This window comes from Salvia hispanica, chromosome 2 (genome assembly GCF_029641045.1).
Source record: "Salvia hispanica isolate PSC_SH4W2 chromosome 2, Shi_PSC_v1, whole genome shotgun sequence".
Classification (NCBI taxonomy): Eukaryota; Viridiplantae; Streptophyta; class Magnoliopsida; order Lamiales; family Lamiaceae; genus Salvia; species Salvia hispanica.
In genome coordinates, this window is record NC_142693.1 from 53,916,612 (window position 1) to 53,932,726 (window position 16,115).

At 38.2% G+C, this 16,115-nt stretch overlaps 2 long non-coding RNA genes and 1 pseudogene across 3 annotated transcripts; 2 read left to right on the plus strand and 1 right to left on the minus strand.

Moving 5' to 3' along the window:
- LOC125197355 (probably inactive receptor-like protein kinase At5g41680) overlaps positions 1-16,115 on the minus strand; it is a 47,128-nt pseudogene that overhangs the window by 24,377 nt on the left and 6,636 nt on the right.
- Positions 905-3,003, plus strand: LOC125202533 (uncharacterized). 2 transcript variants are annotated; one of them, XR_016135015.1, is made up of 5 exons: positions 905-1,106; positions 1,495-1,568; positions 1,712-1,770; positions 1,980-2,064; positions 2,343-3,003. It is a non-coding gene; the product is annotated as an uncharacterized LOC125202533 (long non-coding RNA). The 2 variants fall into 2 exon arrangements; XR_007173116.2 differs by having other exon boundaries at positions 2,338-2,405.
- On the plus strand, positions 4,514-5,183 carry LOC148932642 (uncharacterized). The gene is made up of 2 exons (XR_016134947.1): positions 4,514-4,727; positions 4,813-5,183. It is a non-coding gene; the product is annotated as an uncharacterized LOC148932642 (long non-coding RNA).

Sequence of the window (16,115 nt, forward strand, 5' to 3'; positions counted from 1 at the left end):
GGATGTTACATAACCTTTGGGTAATACTTAAGCACATGTACTTTCAGCGATGCTAAATATATAATTTAACAATTAATCAAACTAAACATATATCAAATAAGCATGTTGCATTTGGGTGTACATACTAAATGACACATGAATAAATGATTAATCATTTTTGTATTTATTAACTATATACAATGATCCACCTTTGGGTGATCTCCCAGTATATAGATAATAAAAAATAATTGATCAATCAAATTTTTATGTCATTTATAGCATCTCTATAATCATGATCAATTAATTAATATTTATCATTTTCAATAAATAAATGCAATATAACAAGACCACTTTGGTGATAAACAAGTTATATGTTATTTAAATATTGAAATCTCTAATGGGTATAATATCTTTATATTATTTTAACATTTCATAAAACAATTTCCCAACACATAAGCGGAAGCATATTTAACCAAAATCGAAAAATTCAAGACAATTCAAATTTCGATTTTGAAATCACATAAATGGTAAATTAACCAAATCTAAGTTGGCTCTGATACCAACTGTAAGCCATTTCTCAATGCTTTAATGATTTCTATAATGAAATCTAATTCTAGATTTGAATTAATTCAACCATAACATTTATACTATAAAGTGGAGATAAGATCACCAACCTCCATCCAAGCTTTCTTCCACTACAACAACTCTTTTCAATAACGACACAAGATTAGAGACGCAAATGATTGCGTTACTAAATTTTGAAAAATCATCAAAATACACGACGCAAAACAATAGCGTCCCCAAATTTAGTCCAATTAGACACATGTATAGTTGCGCCCCAAATTATAATTGCCAATTACAAATTAATGAAAAATAAGTTGATTAAAACAATTACCAATGGAACAAAACTCATAGAAACAGATCCATCGTTCTCCCTCTCTCCCATCTTCCAATCCCTAGCTCTGTAACTCTCAGCCGGCGCGCCTCCGTCATTCCGCCGCCACCGGTAAAGGTCATCGTTCCCCCTTCGTTATCGAAACCCTCCACTCACGATGTGTACGCACACTACCGTGGTGACGTCTCCAAGGCTCATCGATTGCTTCTTCGCTAAGCTCAGGGAGAAAGAGGTGAAATTTCTCTCTGATTCGTGATTGGATTGGTATGTTGAGGTCGTTTTTGGTTGTGTTGTCAGTATAAATGTTATGATTGATTTGGTGCTTCGTGCTTCGTTATTTTAGCTGTATTGAGATGAATCAGGTTCAAATCGGCAAATCGTGAGCTTATTCTGATGTTTTGTGCTTGTGATTGATTTCGTTTGATGATAATCTCCTATTTCCTGTGCTTATAATTGATTTCATTCGATTTATAATTATAGGTTCAATTCAATAAATCAGGTTCAATTCTCTATCACTTTCCAGTTTCTTCTTTCGATATTTATGTCAATTTGAAATATTTTGGGAACATATTGTATGAATCAACTCTGATTATATCATCTTCTACTTGTGATATTTTCAGCCAGTCTCTTAAGTGCAAAACTGGAGAGGCAATTACTTACTACATTGGAAATCAGACTTGTTTGAAATGAAGAGGTATTTTTCCTATAGTCTTGATAGTATCCCTTTGAACATATATTTGCCATTTTTTATATGAGTATAAATATTAAATGTGTTTCCTTTTTCTGTGCATTGTGATTAGTCTCAGCTACCATCTTGTCTTGTTTTGTTCTTTTCAGACGATTAAATGAGGAAGATATGTACTACGCGCTGGTCTTTCATTGTAGAAGAACAATAGGTAACTTTAATTCCTCTGATTACATGATATTGATTGTGATTGTTGATTTATGATTATGATTATTAGATTGATTCAAGAACACAAAGTTGATTTTCTTCGCCTTATCAAAAGAAGAGTACAATAAGATTTCTATTTATGCGGATAACATAGTTGCAGTTGTGAGTTTATATGATTGGGTCCAAAATTTGTGGTTCTTTTCTCTGATGCAGTGTTGACAACATACTAGGCTAGCTAACAAGATCAATGCCACATGATATAACAGTTATTCCCGAGGAACGTGAAGCTATAGAAAGGGTAAGGCGCTTTGACTAGATTTCAATTTTTAGCGTTTGTATGACATTTGAAGGTTGCAACACTTTCTGAAATCTATAGCGAGATTTTTCTTTATCGTAGGCCACAGAATGTTTTAGGTTTCCTAGTTTGTATAGATGCAACGGACTATATTAGAGCTTGATTTTCTGCAGTTTTAAAAGTAAAATCATTGGTAATGAGATTTTGATTTTGTGATGGATGAAGCCTTTAGAGTATGACTAAATTGGGTGTTGTGTTGTGTTGTGTTTATGAAAGAATAGGAGGGAATCTAGCGCGTTAGCATCAGAGTAGGGAGAGTGTTATTGCTCCCAAATGCCCTGTTACTGGAAAGAGAATTCAAGAGGTAAGTTGTATTCACCAATTTTGCATTTTATATTTTCTGGATAAATGTGATTGAATCTATGGCAAAAGGGCTATCCATTTTGTAGAAATACATAAAGTGAAATAGTCAAGGATGTAGAGTGAATAGCAAAAGGGGCTGCCCGGATGGTTATGTTTGGTAGCTGCTAAACCCTAATGATCTGATTGAATGACAATCATCCAATTTGGCCTTATCTGTTTTGTGAAGTTCATTCGGTCAGCTACTGATCCTTGGATATCTAATGTTTTTATTTATTGTAGCTATTTAATTTTCATCTTCTAATTGAGTTTCTGAAGTTAGAAGACTTTATTCTCTTTATATTTCATGACTTGATTAATAAAAAGAAAATCTTTCTTTTTTATCTCTTGTGTGCTACAGAAAACTCTTGAGGAATGTTAACAGCGTGTGGATTGCGGCCTAGCAAGGTGCAACTTCACTCACGAACATATCGTTTTGTATGAAAACAGAGAAGCTGAACCAGGTCTGCTCCTTGGTGTCTATGTAGCCATTTCTAATACTAATATTAGTTAAGTTAGTGTTAGTTTGGGTTCTGTATAAGGTAAAGGTCGAGTCTTGGTTATAAGGCTCTACGTTTTCGATGTATGAAGATATTTGGTTGGTTGGTAAAGGTGAAATCTTGCAGAATTAATGATAGATTTGGGATATGAAGTTTTATTTGTATTTGAAATGTGTATGGTTGCTATGATCTGAAATTTAGCTACTGATCATGTGTACAAGTTACATAGCTAGTGAAATTGTGTTGTGTTCTTGATTTAAAGGGTTTGGTAATAGTCCCGATGTGTTTATAAACGTCTAGGGACGCTTTTTAATAGTGTCCCCAATTTCGCATTTAGGGACGCTTTTTAATAGTGTCCCTAATTTGTGTTTTTAGGGACGCTTTAAAAGCATCTCAAAATAATTCACCGACGCTCACTATTTGCGTCCTTATTTTTATTTGGCACGCCACCAGTAAGGACGCTTTTTGAAGCGTCGGTGATATATTTAGCAACATAAAAAGGCGTCTCTAATTGATTAAAAATGCGTCCCTAGCCATTCTTTTTCTTGTAGTGTTCATTTGATGTAGAGGTTGAAATCCACCAATTGATGTTTGTCCTATCTTTGACTGGATCTTCCATAATTGATGTTATCCCCTCTTTAACCTCAAGCTTTTAGTGATTCTTTTAAGGATAAAGAATCAAGACTTTAATGTGTATATCTGTGTATACACGCCCAAATGCCGTGAGTGCATATTTACATATTTGCCGTAAGGACATATGTAATATCAGTATGTATATTTCTTTCTTTCTTTTATGCTCTACCATATTCACGTTTATATAGACTTAACGTGACTCTTTGCAATAGGCACATCTTTTCATATTACATAGGAATTAAATAGACATGTCCTTTAATTAAGGTAGTTAATAATATAACCAACTATTAACTACCTTTTCTTATAAACTTTTTACGGCACTTACTAATATGTATAGATATATTTAACACTCACAGCACATTCAAATTATCATATATGCACACGCACATATAAAACTACATACAGCAACTCCAAGAGCAATCTTGACTCTGGTTACCCAGTCATCACCTCTTATCCCTACAAAATCAGCATAAACACATTCAAATACAACATTAACATTTTAATTTTTGTAAAAACTAGATTCAACTTACCATGTAGTTAAGATATGCAGCCGTGAGAGTAATAATCATACAACAAAGCTTTTCATATTTTGCATAGTAAATGAAAGTAACATGCACAAAAAATTTAAATATACAAATTAATCTCTTAAATTTATTTTGCAAAATTCCCACTAAATTTTTAATATAGTGGGTTGGTTGTTTTGACCTGCTGCTATTAAATATTTTCATGGCCATAACTATAGAAGAGAAGACTTGAGACTAACTAATCAATCTTATCCCTCCCTAATAATTAGTGTACATTTTGACTAAGATTTATGATTGTGACAAAGAAAGAAGAGAAGACTTAGTCATAGATGCTGCCTTATAAAATGACAAGTTTGTGTAGGAAAAATATGAATCCAAGAAAAATGACCACTCAAAACCTTCTCGTCCTCATCTACTCATCCCTCTTGATTCTCTCAGCTCACTACTTTCAAACTTGCTATGCAAAATGTCACCCTTTTTATGTATGTTGGCAGTAATTAACTTTATATTGTAAAATTTCCAGCTGTTGTTTTTGGTGGGACAATCATTCCTCTAAAAATCATTATCATCATCGCACTTGGGGCCTACTTCTGGACTCAAACAATACCTTGTAAAGACTTCTTACACCTTCTGTCTCGATTAATAATTACTCTGTTTGCAAACTTATTTTGCTATCAATGTATGTGGAAATGCAGTTTGGCTCCCAGGAGCTGAATCCATCGGTGAGCTCCCAAGGAGGGTTCATGTTGAGAAACCGTATACTCTTTCGGATGTGACCGTGATACGATCCCGCAACAACAGCCAGGACCAGACCACCAGCCGGACGTGACAGCAGTGGCGAAGGAGGCGCCGACGATACTCAGGGGTAATAGTCTCAAGGTGCTGCCCCAATCGTCCATCGCGACGACGAAGCCAAAATGAAACGTCCGACCGCCGGAGAAACTCGGCGACTTCGTCGCCAAGTAGTTCACCAGTGAAGAAGATATTTTATGTTTTATTTTCTTGATTCTATTTTTGATTTTATATCCTTTTCTAATATTTATGGTAAAAGTATATTTGGCGGCCATGCCACCTTAGTGGTCTCTGGACTATTCGTCGATATTGTGACCAGAAAATTGTTGGAATCTGAATTTGTATGGCCTTCCTAGAGGCATACTTATTTTGGTTTTGGCAGTTTCGAGATACATAAATTGTTTTGTGTTTGTTTGCGATTATGTATCAAGCATAATATGTGATAAATAGTTTTATTTCTTCTCAGCCAAATTCTTAATAATGTCTGCGAACCTTAAAGAAATCAAACTCGAATGCTAAAATTATGTAGACTGGAAATGTAAATGGATAAGATTTTCATTGCTGAAAACTTAAAGTTTGTATTCACCAATTCATGTCCTCTATTTCCTTGACAAAATTCTATAAAGAAAGTTTAAGAATGCATTTTATGCGTGTACTTGACAAGTTCTTTGAGATAGAATGTCAAACTACTTTCTTTTAAGTAGTAAGACACGTCTTGGTTTATATTGATGAAAGAGGAATATCCAATAAGGACGATGTCCAGATTCTATTGGAATATCCACGAGAGATAGAATATTTTGAGGAATCTTCTGATTCAGTTACTCAAATAGTTTCTACACTCAGTTCTTCGTCAAATGTAATAGGAAGTGATTGTATGAAGGTTGTTACTTAAAAGTTGGAAACCTTCTACATGATATTCACTTTATTACTAATAGAGGAAGAAAACATGATAGATGACAAATTCGTTAAAGCTGCATCTTTCTTATGTCTTAGTTCAATCGAACAGAAGACTAGCAATGGAAATAGGGAAGAGTTGAATTGTCATCAATGTCTGTTGAAAGCAATTAGGTGAAAAGGCAAAGTGAAGATGCATTGTAAGTCGGATTGACCTCTTCTAAAGAAGGACAATGACTTAGATAACAATGTAACTTCTAAAGGAGAGATCTTAATCCAGTTGGGCAGTTGTTGCAGTGGGAGCTATTTATTTATGCTCACTTAATTGTTTTGTTTTGATGTTAGAGTCTTGTTTTATTGGTACAGTCTTGTTTAGAATGAATTTATATTCAGTTTATAAACTTGTTTATGATTAAGCGATGTTCGATGTTATTTTATAATGCGTGCATTATTAAGAAATGTGATTCGAGTATCTATCATAGTACCATAGAAAAATAAATTATACATCATAGTATCTAAACAATATAAATGCAACAGGATTGAGTTTCGAACAACAGTTCAACTTCTTAAACAATGAATGATAAAGTATTTATGGCACTTAGTTATAAGACCAAGAAAGTACTTAATTATTGTTCAAACTGATTTTTGTCTAACTCAAGTGACTATCGAGATTTTAAAAACTTGCTTGTTAAATAGCTTGAAAGTCAAGTAAGTCTGGTTGATGCATTATAAGTTAGAATCCGTTGGTGGTTCAAGGGATTCAGAATACTTATAGAGATGCAACATAGAAATACTAGTAAGTCTCAATGGTCTACACCATAGGAGACAAGTGATGAGTTAAAATCAGTAGTGGGAGTTAAATCCTAGTTGACTACTCCAAGCATTCTTCTAAAGAATGAGATAGTCATATAAGAAGATATCGAAGTCCCTTTAAGACGAGTTCGATAAGTGAACAGTTGTACCCAATGATACCTTATCATTGATGGGATATGCGTTGGAAACAACGAGTTTACCTTAAAGAAACTACCATAACATCAGTACCTTCTACAACACACGAGTTGTGGACTAGAGGCTAGTCTAGTCCAACACATCTCAAGGTGTCGAGCTATTCCAACATATGTCTTGGAAAAGGTATCCAAGTAATTGGAGTTGTGTACTGAGTTATGTTTTAAAGTTATCCCAAATGATAGAAATGGTATAAGTTCTATATTATTCAAAACTAGAATGTATTTGTTTACATGAATACTAGATTCTTAGATGAAGATTATGAGAAGAACTACAAGCCTAACAAGCATGATAATTCTCAAGATAATGAGAATATCTCTTAACCAAGAAGTCATACCATTAGATACTTATGCACTTAGAAAATCAACATTTGTACCTAAGATTATAAGAGTCATGTCGTAGTGGGAGCGTTCCTTGCGAACATAACAAGTTCATGGATCTAAGAGTCTTTAGACTCAGTTTTAGATCGACTTGAATCTAATCCTTGTAACTACAAGGACGCAATGACTCATTCAGATAATCATTCTTGATAAGATGATAGATTCTGAATAATAATCTAAGATAGACAAGAATATTTGCAAGACTTGCGATACTACTCATAGACTTTTTCAGCCAGTGGGAGCTAGTGGATCTGCAAGTGTAAACATGGATCCCAAAAGGCAAGAATAATGGCAAAGGGTTATATACAGAGAGAATCATATTCTCGGCTGCCATTTTGCCTAAGTCGATATGTATATTGTCTATTGTAGCATACATAAATTAGGATGTATGCATTATGATTTTCAAGACAGCTTTCTTTAGTATAAGTTTTGAGGAGATCATCTGCATGGAACATCTTAATCGTTATGTAATGAAGGGCAAGAAACATGTGATTTGGATGCTTATGTAGACCTTTATGGTATTAAGCAAGTATCTAAATCATAGAATATGCGTTTCATTAATTTGACAAGTGCCCTTAAACAGAGCTACAAGTACAAGAAAGTTGAAAGTGCACTATATATGGTATTCTTGGTACTCTACGATGATGACATCTATAAAAGTTGATAAACAACTCAGATGGTTATCTAGCGTAGCAAACTGGTCGTCTACCTAGTTTAAGGATGATGGATTTAAGATAAACTAGTTACATTCTAAGCATCTAAGTCATTAGATTGCTAGAAAAGGAATGTTAAGTTTTCTTAAAGAATCCTACATCTAAATCATACTTAGACACTCTAGCATTGAAAATTCCAAGAAAAGGTTTTACTTTTCTAGATGGAATTATCTTGTCTCTAGCCAAGTGTTTTTTAACACTAAATGAGATCAAGAGGAATTGAGACAAGTTTCGTAATTGGAAGTCTCATGTATGCTATGATGTGTATTAAGTTAGATATTAGCTTTGCCATTGGCATAGAAGCTTGATATCATTTTACCATGGCCAAGGACATTGGATTGGGTAAAGAATATACTATAGTACTTGAAGAAGACTAAACGGTATGATCTAGTTTACCAGACATCCATGATATGCCCTTTAGGTTACATCGACTCAAATTGCTATAATTGATCGATGATCGAGCAAGTCATCCTCTGACTATGTGTTAACGTTAGAAATGAAAGAGTGTGATTATATCACGGACTCTATGAAAATTACAAGTGTGGTTTCATTAGAAACTGCTAAGGTAGTAGTTACTCTTAGTAACTTCCTAATAGCTTTGACCATGATTCCGAGTATGCCTATGAGTATTTTATATTATTATAATTACTCTGGTCATGTGTCTAACTCAAGGGAAACACAATCTGATAAGGCTAAGCAATCACATAGAGAGGAAGTATGAAATTAATTAAGGATTAAGTGCGCAGCGAGACATTATGGTTACCAAGATATCATTAGAGAACAACATGTCAGAATTTTTCACAAAATGCGTATATGGCAACATGTTTTACACATGAGGTGAAAAGTTTGGTAGTTCGATGTATCATGGTCCGAGACCTGCTTAGAGTATAAGTGGGAGAGTTTTGGCAGTGGGTATACTCGAAAGCATGATTTTGAGTATAAGTGGGAGATTGTTAGGATTGGTATACTGAAAAGCATATTTCGAGCATGTGGCACGAATAGAATTGCTTGTATTCAATATATTCTACAATCCACTTTCAACCCAAGGCGAGAAGAAGTAATTTTATCGCATTGATGTTTGCTTGTACATTTATAAGATGTTTCCCAAACATTTAAATGTATAAGAAGCAAATAAGTCTTATTCTTCTGCATAGTAGACTGGTCGTGAACGATGTTCACAGAAGGTGACGCAGTCGGTCCTTTGTAGAAGAGAAAAATAATTTCACAGCCTAGATAAGCTTTGGCTACCTATCGCGAAAGGTTGCAGTGTCAGTCCGCATGTTTCCTTACCTTAGGAAATAAACGACACTGGTGTGGTATAGCACTGAAGGATCTAACAGTTAAGATAAGTCTTTCTTGCTATTTACCGAAAGACGAGGTCTCGGTGATTGTTATTTCTTAATCATTGTTGATATAACATTGAGCATACGATATTGATCATGCACTACTTTGATTTATCAAATGGTGCGAATTTTTCACAATCCAAGAATCCTGATATCTTGGGTAGTGGTGATCCATGTCTAGAGGTGCTAGTATTGTTATTGCAATGAATCGTGTGATGGGTGAGTCCAGTTTGATAATATCCTCAAGAGGTGTTCGAAAAAGGTTTTATTATTCAGAAACCCGGCCGGTTGGAATTTATTCCAGAATAATAAATAAAGATTTTGAACTAGACAACTCTTGGAAAAACATATTAATTAATTAAAGTCAAATAGCAGACTTAAATTAATTAATGGATATTTATATCTTAAACACGGGAAATAATAAATTAAAGAGGTAAAGCCCAAATTACTCGTAATTTGGGATTGGACGGGCAGTCAATATTATTATACTATAGTGGATGATAATAATATTCTGTTAGGACTTATATTAAATTGAGGCTCAATTTAATTAGTGAAAGTTCAATAGGTGTGGCCCAAGTCAAACCTCCATGGATCCCTAATCTGGCCCATCATAACTCTATATAAAGGAGACTAAATAGAAGACTATTTTAATGAATTTTATCACTAAATTTCGTGCTCCCTCTCTCCAGAGGAGACGAAAATTTTCATTCCCTTCTGGTGGGAATTCAATCTTCTGACGAGCTTTGCCCACCCAAAGGTCATTATCTGAGTTCGGGATACAGATTAGAAGATTCCTGGTTGAGTACGAAGATCTTCACGTGGAGAAGGCTCAAGCAATCGTCGATTCTTTAGAGAATCGGATCGGTAATTCTGAACCGTATAATTAATTAATTAGGGTTTAATTTCCTTAAGCATGAATTTATGTGCGTTCTTGAATGCAATTGATTGTTTAACATGTGGTTAATTGATCCTATAATCAGTCAAATAGATCTGGATGCATGATTTATTTGTTTATGCATGACTTCCGATGTGCAAGGGGCACCAATCTCCAGCAGTTTGCATACTTATTGATACCGGCAGCGATAGGGATTTTATGCATCCACGGATCGCCGAGAGCTTACATCTACCGTTATCGCAAATACGCCCCTTTAGGGTGTACGTAGGGAATGGTGAGGCCCTACTTTGCACTCATGTATCAAGGCAAACGCAGGTGGAAATTCAAGGCAGTGTGTTCATGGTGGACCTTCATATTTTTTCGGTACACGGCCCCGACATCACTTTGGGGATGGACTAGTTGGAGTCCTTAGGCAAGGTCACCGCAGATTTCGCAGGGAAAATATTGGAATTCAAACACAAGGATAAACCGATCACTCTCAAAGGAATGCTTACTCCACCACGAAAGATCAATCTGCACTCTCTAGCAGCACTAATACCTTATCAAAACAACCTGGAGTGTTTTGAAACTTTCCTTTTGGAGCCGGAGGTAGCCTCGTCGACGCCAGCAGGGCGCGAGGACTTACCTGCGGATTTACCGCAAGGAGTAGCATCGGTCCTAGAGCAGTTCAGACCAGTGTTCGTCGTGCCGGAAGGGATGCCGCCTACTAGGCCATACGATTATCGCGTTCATCTGTTACCAGGGACACGCCCGGTAAACGTACGACTGTACCGTTACCCTTATTTCCAAAAGAATGAGATTGAACGCCAAGTCAAGGAGATGCTCGATCAGGGTATTATTCAAAGGAGCAGCAGCCCACTTTCGTCCCTAGTGCTCCTCATCCGCAAGAAAGATAGCACTTTCTGTTTCTGCATCGACTACCGTGATTTAAACAATGCAACAGTTCCAGACCATTTCCCTATCCTGACTGCAGACGAGCTTTTTGACGAAATAGGGAAGGCTCGGGTTTTCACAAAACTAGATCTGTGCTCATGATATCATCAGATCAGAATGCACGACGAGGATGTTTTTAAAATGGCGTTCCACACTCATGACGGTCACTTTGAATTTCTAGTTATGACTTTTGGTCTGACGAACGCCCCTTCCACGTTCCAAGCTGCAACGAATGCCATTTTTCAACCTATGCTAAGAAAATTTGTCATTGTGTTCTTCGATGATATCCTGGTTTACAATCTGAGGTTCATGGACAACACTTCACGACGAGGATGTTTTTAAAATGGCGTTCCACACTCATGACGGTCACTTTGAATTTCTAGTTATGACTTTTGGTCTGACGAACGCCCCTTCCACGTTCCAAGCTGCAACGAATGCCATTTTTCAACCTATGCTAAGGAAATTTGTCATTGTGTTCTTCGATGATATCCTGGTTTACAATCTGAGGTTCATGGACAACACTTGTCCGCAGTCCTCACGGTCCTGATGGAGAACAGTTTTTTCGTAAAATTGTCCAAGTGCTCTTTCTGCAACTCGACTGTCGAGTACCTGGGTCATCTTATAGGCGAGGGATTGTTGAAAGCCGACATGAAAAAAATTGATGCTATGACGGCATGGCCTAAACCGAAGAATGTGAAGCAACTCCGGGGATTTCTGGGATTGACCGGCTACTACCGCCGTTTTATAGCCCAATAAGCCTTCATCGCTGCCCCGTTGACTGATTTGTTGAAAAAGGATGCCTTTGATTGGTCTCCCACAACAGAGACGAGCTTCACGAAATTGAAAGCGGCTATGACCACTGCGCCGGTCCTACGCCTACCCGATTTCGACCATCCATTTTGTATTGAGACAGATGCTTCTGATATGGGGATTGGCGCAGTTTTACTACAAGATAATCACCCAATTGCCTATTTTAGTAAGAAGTTGGGACCCCGTCTCTGGGTCGCGTCGACGTATCACAAAGAGTTGTACGCCATTTTGGAGGCAGTGCAGAAGTGGCGCCAGTATTTACTTGGGCACGAGTTCGTTATCCAGAGCGAGAGTTGCTCTAGCAGGTGGTGCAGACTCCGGACCAATAGTTATACGTGCGAAAACTTATGGGCTACAAGTTCACTATTGAGTACAAAAAGGGGAGTTCGAACCGTGCGGCAGACGCTTTATCTCGTCGCGAAGAGGCTGGCTCGGTCGAAATGGAATTCGACAAATCAGAGTTGACGGACACCGAGGGGAATGCAGGCATCGATTCAACCCTGTTGGCGGCGGCAGCTCATCCAGTTCCACAATTGCTGGAACTACTACGCCGCGGGACTGCCTCATCTCCGGAGATGAGGGAAATTAAGAAGGACATCAAGGAGGGTCGAGCGCTGCCTCACTTATCATTGGTGGACGGGTTGGTATATTACCATCGCAGGATCTTTTTCAGCTCGCGATCGTCGGCGAGAACCACTATTTTGACCGAGTATCATAGCTCGCCTTCGGCGTGGCATCCGGGGTTCGAACGGATGCTTAAGAGGATAGCAGGTGGGTTCTTTTGAAAGAATATGAAGAAGGAGGTACGGAGATTTGTTGAAGCTTGCGTGGTGTGCGAAACGACTAAGTATTCAACTCAGAAACCTGCAGGCCTACTGCAGCCGTTACCGACTCCCACGCAGATATGGGAAGACGTCTCCATGGATTTCATCACCGGCCTTCCGCAGTCCCGGGGTTATACCTCGATTATGGTAGTTGTGGATCGATTGTCTAAGTATGCGCATTTTGCGCCCTTGCCAACACCGTGGTCCGCCATCATGGGTTCCCAAAAACCTTGGTCTCGGACAGCGACTCGGTATTCTTGAATCAAGTTTAGGAGGATCTTATGCATCTGAGCGGCATTAAGTTGAATTTTACAACGGCTTATCACCCACAGTCGGACGGCCAGACGGAGGTCCGCAACCGAGGCTTGGAGCAGTATTTGAGGGCTTTCACCGCTGACCGGCCGTCGAAATGGGCGAACTTCTTACCTTGGGCGGAACTGGCCCTGAACTGTTTCCATCATGCCGGCTTAGGTATGTCGCCATTCAAAGTGCTATACGGCCGCGAGCCACCAAAGCTGATTTTCGCCCCTCCACCGGCTACGATGCCTCCATCAGTGGCAGAAATAATACGCGAGCGGGGGGGAGCTGTTGGTAGACTTGTGACGCAATTTAGAACGGGCACAGCAGCGGATGCGCGAATCAGCAAATAAATATTGTCGCCATGTGGAGTTCGTTGTTGGCGACATGGTTTTGTTGAAATTGCAACCGTATAGACAACATTCGGTAGCAAAGCCACTGTCTGCAAAGCTGGCGCGACGCTATTATGGGCCATTTGAGGTGCTGGAGCGTATCGGACCGGTGGCTTATAGGCTACGGCTTCCGGAGGGTAGTAGAATTCATAATGTATTCCATGTCGGCCTCCTCCGGGCGTTTGTAGCTGGAAATGGGGATGAGCCGTAGATAACACAGCCATCGGAATTCTTCAGGGACAGACCAGTAGTGTATTAGTAGTGTGTCCGGTGCGAGTGTTGGATCGGAGGATGCTATTGCATGATGATCGACCGCAAGAGCATGTGCTTATTCGATGGTCGGATGGATCAGAATCACCGACGTGGGAGCCTTTGGAGCTAGTGCGTAATCAATTTCCAAATGTGCTCCTTGAGGACAAGGAGGTCGCTATCGAGGCGGGAGTTGATATGATCCCGCAACAACAGCCAGGACCAGACCAGCAGCTGGACGTGATGATACGCTCGGATTTTGCACTATTTTAAGGCCGTTATTTGATCCGTTTTTTATGTCAAAGTCACTCTACACGTTCATTATTTACATGTTTTGTCTATTTTGGTATTTTGACGTGTTTTGTTAGAAATGTGGATAATTGAGCCGAAAAAGGAAGCCAAAACGCAAAGTCTTGAAAGAGAAGTCTCGCCCGGAGACCGCTGGAAGTTGTGTGGCGGTCAACCGCCGAGGAAACAGACTCTCTGGACTCCAACGCGGCGACCGCCGGCCAAGGTGCGGCGTCCCGCCGGAGAAAGGTGGCGAATTCGAGATGCCCTAGATCAGTGGCGGATCCAGGAATTTATATTCAGGGGTATGAGTCATATGGTAAATTATTAAAACATGAACTTTTTGTGTATAATTGATATAAGAAATATAAAAAAACAATCAGATAAATAGTGAAAATACAATTGAAAATGGTAAAAAGTCAAAATGATCTTGATGAGATTCGAACTCAGGCTGGGGATATGCTAGGCAAGGACTCTTACCACCTGTGCTAAGTTACCATATTCTAACTATGTATACATATAATATACTAATATTGAAATTTTTGGGGGATCATTCGAACCCCCGTGTTACCACCTCCCTCCGCCACTGTCCTAGATTTGCTCCAAGATTTACCATATTTTGAAGATCTTTTCCTTCTACAACAAAGATTGGTTTTCCCCTATAAATAAGACCTCAAGCTTCATCAAAAAGAGAGAGCTTCTACTTGCAAAATAATTCATAGAGATCAAGAGCTAGAGTACTTCACTTGTGCAAGGAGTTGGAGAAGGATTTTAAGAACATCAAGAACGACAATGATTCAACCTACGGGTTTTATTTGCTTTAGTTTTATGTTCAATTGTCTTCCCTTCAATCTATGTATTTAGCTTATTTCATCATGTGTAACTAAACTCAGAGGATTATAGGGATGTGTTAGTAACGACTTTGGTTATACAATTCCAATTTTCTATTTAATATCCGTTTTGTTTTTACTTTGTTTCTTCCCTAAGTAGTTTTGATGCTGCATGATTGAGTGACACAATCTTGTATGATTTAATATAGCTTGCTTCATAACTGTGACAGAGTTCTAGCGAGTTAGATTCACTTAGTAGACGCTACAGTTAGCTTCCCTTAAATCGGCACTGTTAATTGAGAGTGAGGACTTTTCAAGGGTCTTAGGAGTTTTATGGAGTTACGTGTTAGGATTGACAACCCTAATTTTGTAATCAACGTTTGCCTCGCATGAGCATAAACTAGGTGACTCGTTCTATCAAAGTAATAATTGTGCTAGGGTATTGTAGTTTGCAACTTGTATAACTATAACTGTGAACGCACATCCCTGGGATTCCCTTATCTCTATCAATTATCTCTGTGTTTTATTTGCATTTAGTTGTTACATGCTTTTTATTGTTTATAGTTTTCAAAAGTTTTTCAAAACCTACTGCTTTTCCAGATAGTAATTGAGTCTTAGTAGAGTATAGACACTTTGTGTTTGCCTTCTCCGTGTTCGATATCCGGTACTGACCTTTGGATGTACTCCCTCCGTCCCAAGGAAGATGACCCCTTTCTTGGGCGGCACGGGATTTTATGCAAATTTATTTTGTGTGTTAAGAGGAGAGAGTAAAGTAAGAGAGAGTGAATAAAGTAGAGATAAAGGTGTTTCCATTTTAAGTAATGGGTCATCTTAGCTGGGAAAAACTAAAAAGGAAAGTGGGTCATCTTCAATGGGACGGAGGGAGTACTATATATACTCTGTATACTTGCAGGTTTATTTAGCGCTAAAAAATAGTGCATCACGTGACAGCAGTGGCGAAGGAGGCGTCGACGATACTCAGGGGTAAGAGTCTCGAGGTGCTGCACCAATCGTCCATCGCGACGACGAAGCCAAAATGAAACGTCCGACCACCGGAGAAACTCGGCGACTTCGTCGCCAAGTAGTTCGCCAGTGAAGAAGATATTTTATGTTTTATTTTCTTGATTCTATTTTTGATTTTGTTTCCTTTTTGAATATTAGTATCTTTATTATTTATTTTTGGTATTAAGTGCCGAGCATAATTATAAGCTCCGTTTCAGGTTTTCTTTGTTGATTCTTTCCTGATATGAATAGGATTAGGTCGAATCAACCCTAGGGTCCTTAGTCTATAAATAGGGCTTTTGTTCATTAACACAATTATGAATGAATTATTATTTGCCCACAAATCTTGTG